The following is a 6,633-nucleotide window of genomic DNA, read 5'->3' as shown; positions in this document are numbered from 1 at the left end:
TTTCCTTGTTGCGCGGTCGCGATAGTCATGCGGCCGCTTCGCTGCTTCTTCGCGCTTGGCATGCGGCCGCGTCGTCCATGCGGTCGCGTCGCTGCCAGTTTCTTCAGAAACTCCGTTTTGTGCTTTCCTTCCATTTTTGTATGTTTCCTTTCCATCCTTGAGTCATTCCTGCCTTAGAAGATCTGAAACTACTCAACACACTAATCATGGCATCGAATGGAAATAAAGGTAATTAAAATAATTAATTTTAAGGCATAGGAAACATGTTTTTCACATACATCACATAATAAAGAAGGAAAAGTAAAACTGTTCCGAGGGTTACCTGAAACTGTAGGTCGATCTCTGACGAGATCTTCTATGTTGGTCGGAGCCGACGTGTCCGGCAGGTGTACAACGGCCGGAGCTGGTGTGTCCGACTTGTTGGACTTGGTGGTGGTGCTGATCCTTCGTCCCCGGAGGATGGGGGTACCTGCAAGGGACTCTGATGCTTAAGTTAGCAAGGGTATTAAGCAGGTATTGAGTAGAATCAGAGTATGAGTTATACCTGGGTGCTCCAGCGTATTTATAATGGTGAGATGTGGCCTCCTGTTGATAAGATAAGTTAGTTTATCTTATCTTATCTTTTATCTTATCTTTAAGTGAGGTCATCTTTTAAGGGAACCGCCTTTATCTCTATGGGCTTGGGCTGCCCTTGGATTTGGGATGTGTTCCTCTATTTGGGCCCTTTGTTTGGGCTTTTCTGTGACTTGGCCGAGTTCTTTGAGAAGAGGTCGGATTGTCCTAACCTGAAGAGGTCGGTCGCTTTGTCTGTAGAACATCCCGGGTCAGACAGCTCGACCCAGGGTATGAACAGTGCCCCTGCTTGAGCTCGGTCTTCTTTTTTGAGGCCGAGTCCTTTACTTCGGTCCTTCTTTGGTGAAGTCGAACTCAAGCATTTTGTCGATTCCTTTGTATCAGCTTTGAATGCAGAACGTTTCCTCTAAAAGACGCGCGCTTTTATACCGGCGCTTTTTTGGGAACGTGCGAGGGTTTAATGCTTTTAATTTTGAGCATTAATTGCCCCGTTTCCCTTAGGCTCTTTTACTTTGGATTTTGAATACCTGAAAACGGTTTCTCTTCTTTTGCTCTTTCGTAACTTCTTTTCTTAGTTCTCTCCACTCTCTGTTTTTTCGTTTGCATTTCTGTTTTCCTTGTGTTGCGGCGTCATTTGGTGATGGAGCTTGGGGTCTTTGTATTTCTTCTGGTGACATTGCTCTTGTTCGCATTCCCAGATTTCGTCTTCCTCCTTTGGTTTTTGTTGAAGCTCGCTGTTCTTTCTAGGTTGGTAATAGCTTTTTCTCGTGGCTTCGTCTTCAATTTTGGTGAATTTCTGGTTTTGCATGTTTGAAAGTTTGGATCTTTTTGTGATCTTATATTTACCTGTTGCCGTGATATGCTTTTCCTTTGGAGATTCTTGGAATTTTGAGGCTTTCTGAGTTTTTACTGTTGCTTTTGGTTGTTTTTTAGTACTAGTACGAAATCTGTATCTGTTTCTCACCTTTGGAGATTGCTTCTTGTCTGATCTTTGAAAAAAGGTTGCTCTTTTAATGGTCTTGTGCTCGATGCTTGGGAGTGGTTTTTGCTTGGTAGGCTTGTAATGTTTTTCTGTGTTTTCTTTTGATGAAAGCGCTTGTTGTTTTAAATTCTTTTTTGAGAAATGCTGGGATATGATCTGTAGAGTATTTCTGGAGACCTTGCTTTGTTGTTGCCTCCAAAGGATGCCCCAGGACTTTGGTTTGAGTCTTGGGGTTTTCCTTTTCTTGATTTTCATTGCCTCAGAAGTATTGACCGAGTTGTTTTCCCCTTTGTCCGAGATGTTTGTAGTAACCTCATTTTCTTTTCTTACTTGTAGGATTAGTTGGCCTCATGTCTTCTCGTAATAACATTGTAGAGATGTCTTCCAGAGTTCCCGAGGGGATGTCCGATTGGCTGGACTCCCTCGTTTTGTTGTGTGTTTCCGTTGTGGATGCTGAATTTTGCACAGAGCTGAAGAAGCATCATAGGATTTGTGGTAACAATGCTCGCAAGGGGGATTACGAGCTTGTTGCTCCTGATTCTGATGAGAGGGTTTGCTTTCCGACTTCCATTGAGAGGGAGCGTCCCTTCTTCTATGCCTATGAATACTTTTTTAGCCAGTTGAATGTTACTTTTCCTTTTACTGCTTTTGAAACCGACCTGTTGTGGTCGTGTAATATTGCTCCATCCCAGCTTCACCCCAATTCCTGGGGTTTTATTAAAATTTTTCAACTTTTCTGCCATGAACTAGATGTGACACCTTCCCAAACTCTGTTTCTTTACTTGTTTATTTCTGCCAAGCCTGGCAGTTCTTCAAAAAAGAAAGCTTCTTGGGTTTCTTTCCGGTCCGCCCAGGGCCATAAAGTGTTTGCGATGTATGATGAGTCCTTTAAGGACTTCAAGAACTACTTCTTTAGAGTTTGAGCTGTTGAGGGGGCCCGCCCCATTTTTCTTGATGAGAATGACGAGCCCTCCTTCCCTCTAGAGTGGCAGAAGGATGTAAGAGTGTCCGCAATTCTTGGGAGATGCTTGATGATGTCGAACGCGCTTTTGTAGTTGTTCTTGAGGATCTCTGGGGGAAACCTCCTCATCTTGATACAAAAAGATTTTTGACTAATCCGTCCTTGTTCGGACTGCTTTGGGTATTTGTTTGTCTCTTTGTCTGACTTGTTTCTATGTTTGTTTCTTTTTCTTCTTCTTTTGTAACTCTTTGTCGTGGTTGTTTTTGTGTTTGTAGAGATGTCAAAGAACAATGACTCTATGAAGGCCTTCAAAAGGGCAAAGAAGGCAACTGTTGCTCTGAACATCTCGGCCAAGGTGGCCGGTGAGGGATCTTCACAGGTCCCCGTGAAGCCCCCTGTGCCGAGTTCCCTTGGGCCGAGGAAAGTAATTCCTACTCCCCAGTTTCATCAGGTCGATCCTCCTCAGACTTCTGTTGCTGCTTCTGGTGCCCCACCTTTGAAAAAGCAAAAAACATCCGAGCCTTTTAACTTGGATGCCCTAGACTTTGATGCCATTGAGTTTGTTGACCAGCAAATTGCCCCCTATGGTGGGCTTTCCATGGACGACGTGTCTCTTCTTCGGCATTTGGATTTTATCACTAAAAATAGTGTGAAGATGGCTCATATGGGTGCGGCTATATTCCGGACAGTTCAAGGGATTCCGATTCATGCCACAAAAACCTTTATGGAAGAGGCCAAGTCGGAATTTGATCGAATCAAGGGTCTGAAGGAGGAGTTGGAGGTGAAGTTGGCGAAGGTGGAGAAGGAGCTGGAGGGTGAAAAGGCCAACTCTATTGCCCTTGCTGCTTCTTTGAAGCTGGCCGAAGACATGGCATTGAAACATAAGGATAGCTTTGTCTCGGCTTATAGGGAATTGATGCATCTTCGGGAGGATTTGGAAATAGCTCGGGTTAATTATGGTGAGCTTCAGGGTCACCTTGTGGGTAGCGTAACTGCTGCCTCCGAGAACCTGATGGAGCAGTTCCGGGTTGTTACTCCTGATGCCGACTTGACTCTTATCAGCCTGGACAATGTCGTAAGAGATGGTAAGATTGTCCCTGATGACCAGGATGATGATGAGACTGATCCTCCCCCCGTGCCTTCTCTTAAGGTGTCGATCTCCTCTGTTTCCCCTGTTACATCTGATCCGGAATGCCAGATTCTGAACCGGGAGGATGGGACCGTAGATGCTGTGCCCCTTTAAACTCGTCCTCCTTCTCCCCATACTGATGCTGCCGGGAAAGCTCCCGATCTTTAGCTGATCTTTTTCTGGATATTTTGTGTAAATAGCCCGGTTTTGTAGGCTTTTGAACTTTGTTTTGTTTGTTCTTCTTGACGCTTCTAGTTTTCTACCTTGCAACTCTTTTGAAAAACAAAAGTAGCTTCCGAGGTTGGTTTTGTGGTGACCTCTTAAAGCTTTATCATATTATGCATGATATCTGTTGAAATTTTGCTGTCTGGCCTCTTTAGGTTGTTTTCGTGCTTATCGTTTGTAGCTTGGATCCTTTTGAGGCTGTGTGATGAGCGGATATTTTGTACGCTTTTTGGGGGTAATTTCATGTAGATTTTAGCATGTTTTAATTAGTTTTTAGTTAAATAATATTAGTTTTTAGGCAAAAATCATATTTCTGGACTTTACTATGAGTGTGTGTATTTTTCTGTGATTTCAGGTATTTTCTGGCTGAAATTGAGGGAGTTGAGCAAAAATCTGACTTAGGCTGAAAAAGGACTGCTGATGCTGTTGGATCCTGACCTCCCTACACTCGAAATGGATTTTCTGGAGCTACAGGAGTCCAATTGGCGCGATCTCAACGGCGTTGGAAAGTAGACATCCAGGGCTTTCCAGCAATATATAATAGTCCATACTTTGCGCAAGGATAGACGACGTAACTTGGCGTTGAACGCCAAGTACATGCTGCTGTCTGGAGTTAAACGCCAGAAAAACGTCATGATCCGGAGTTGAACGCCCAAAACACGTCAAAACCTGGAGTTTGACGCCAAGAAAGGCCTCCACACGTGGAAAGCATTAGTCTCAGCCCCAGCACACACCAAGTGGGCCCCAGAAGTGGATTTCTGCACCAATTATCTTAGTTTACTCATTTTTCTGTAAACCTAGGTCACTAGTTTACTATTTAAACAACTTTTACAGACTTATCATGTACCTCATGACATTTCAGATCTGAATTACATACTTTTGACGGCATGAGTCTCTAAACTCCATTGTTGGGGTGAGGAGCTCTGCAGCGTCTCGATGATTTAATACAATTCCTTTGTTTTCCATTCAAACACGCTTGTTCTTATCTAAGATGTTTATTCGCGCCTAACTGTGGAGAAGGTGATGATCCGTGACACTCATCACCTTCCTCAACCCATGAACGTGTGCCTGACAACCACCTCCGTTCTACATCAGATTGAATGAATATCTCTTAGATTCCCCAACAGAATCTTCGTGGTATAAGCCGGATTGATGGCAGCATTCATGAGAATCCGGAAAGTCTAAACCTTGTCTGTGGTATTCCGAGTAGGATTCCGGGATTGAATGACTGTGACGTGCTTCAAACTTTAACCTGCTGGGCATTAGTGACAGACGCAAAAGAGGGATTCTATTCCAGTAGGAGCGGGAACCAACCGGTGATTGGCCGTACTGTGACAGAGTGCGTGCATTAGCTTTCACTGCGAGGATGGGAAGTAGCCACTGACAACGGTGACACCCTACATAGAGCTTGCCATGGAAGGAATCTGCGTGTGAGAAGAGGATCTCAAGGAAGAGTTGAAGATCAGAGAACAAAGCATCTCCAAAACTCCAACATATTCTCCATTACTGCACAACAAGTAACGCCAGTATTCTTTATTATTCCAATATATTCCATAATCCTTTATAAACAAATAACTCTATTGTTCAAGTAATCCAAACAATTTTGTGACATCCTGACTAAGATTAATAAAATAAATATTGATTGCTTCAAACCAATAATCTCTGTGGATTCGACCCTTACTCACGTAAGGTATTACTTGGACGACCCAGTACACTTGCTGGTTAGTTGAACGAAGTTGATCTTGGACCATATTCTATTATCATATTCTATAAAGAGATACAATTTCGTCCACCAAGTTTTTGGCGCCGTTGCCGGGGATTATTGAGTTTGGACAATTGAAGGCTTATTTTATTTCTTAGATTAGGAATAATTTATTTTTATTTTTATTTTTTTTATTGTTATAGAGTCACTAAATCTTGATAGGATAGTTTATTTTCAAAAAAAAAAATTTTCTTCAAAAATATTATTTTTCTTAATTAATTGTTAAATTTTCGTGAGTTTAGTGTCTTGTTCTAAGTTTGGTGTCAATTGCATATCTCATATTTTCTTTTAAAATTTTCGACTTGTGTTCTTTGTTCTTCATTGATCTTCAAGTTGTTCTTGCTTATTTTTTCTTGTTTGATCTTGAGTTTTTCTTGTTCTGTGCCTTTTCTTGTTTTTCTTGTGCTTTTTCAAAACATTAGTTTTCAAAAATTTAGTTTATCCATAAAAATAATACATCTTTAAAATACATTACATTTTTAATTCAGTTGGTTATAGTGTTGGCTTATGTTCTTGGCAATTGGGCACCAGTTCTTTTGAAAATCTTTTTCAAAAATAATTTTTCTTGGTTTAATCTGTGCCAAACTTTAAGTTTGGTGTTTTCTTGTTAATTTTAATATAATTTTCGAAAATTTGTCTTGGTTTTCTAAAAATTTTAAGTTTGGTGTTCTTTCTTGTGTTCTTGGTGTTCTTGTGAATCTTCAAGGTGTTCTTGAGTTTTTCTTGTGTCTTGATCTTAAAATTTTTAAGTTTGGTGTTCCTTGGTGTTTTCCCTCCAAAAATTTTCGAAAAATAAGGAGCATTGGATCTAAAAATTTTAAGTCTTGTGTCTTTTGTGTGTTTTTCTCTTTCATCATAAAATTCAAAATTCAAAAATTTTTATTTTTCTAACTAATTTTGAACTAATTTTTTTCGAAAATCTTTTATAAAAATTCAATTTTCAATTTCAAAATATTTCCACTTTCTTTTATTTAATTTCGTTTTTATATTTTTTTTTTAAA

The sequence above is a fragment of the Arachis stenosperma genome, chromosome 1 (genome assembly GCF_014773155.1).
Source record: "Arachis stenosperma cultivar V10309 chromosome 1, arast.V10309.gnm1.PFL2, whole genome shotgun sequence".
NCBI lineage: Eukaryota > Viridiplantae > Streptophyta > Magnoliopsida > Fabales > Fabaceae > Arachis > Arachis stenosperma.
This window is presented reverse-complemented; position numbering follows the sequence as displayed.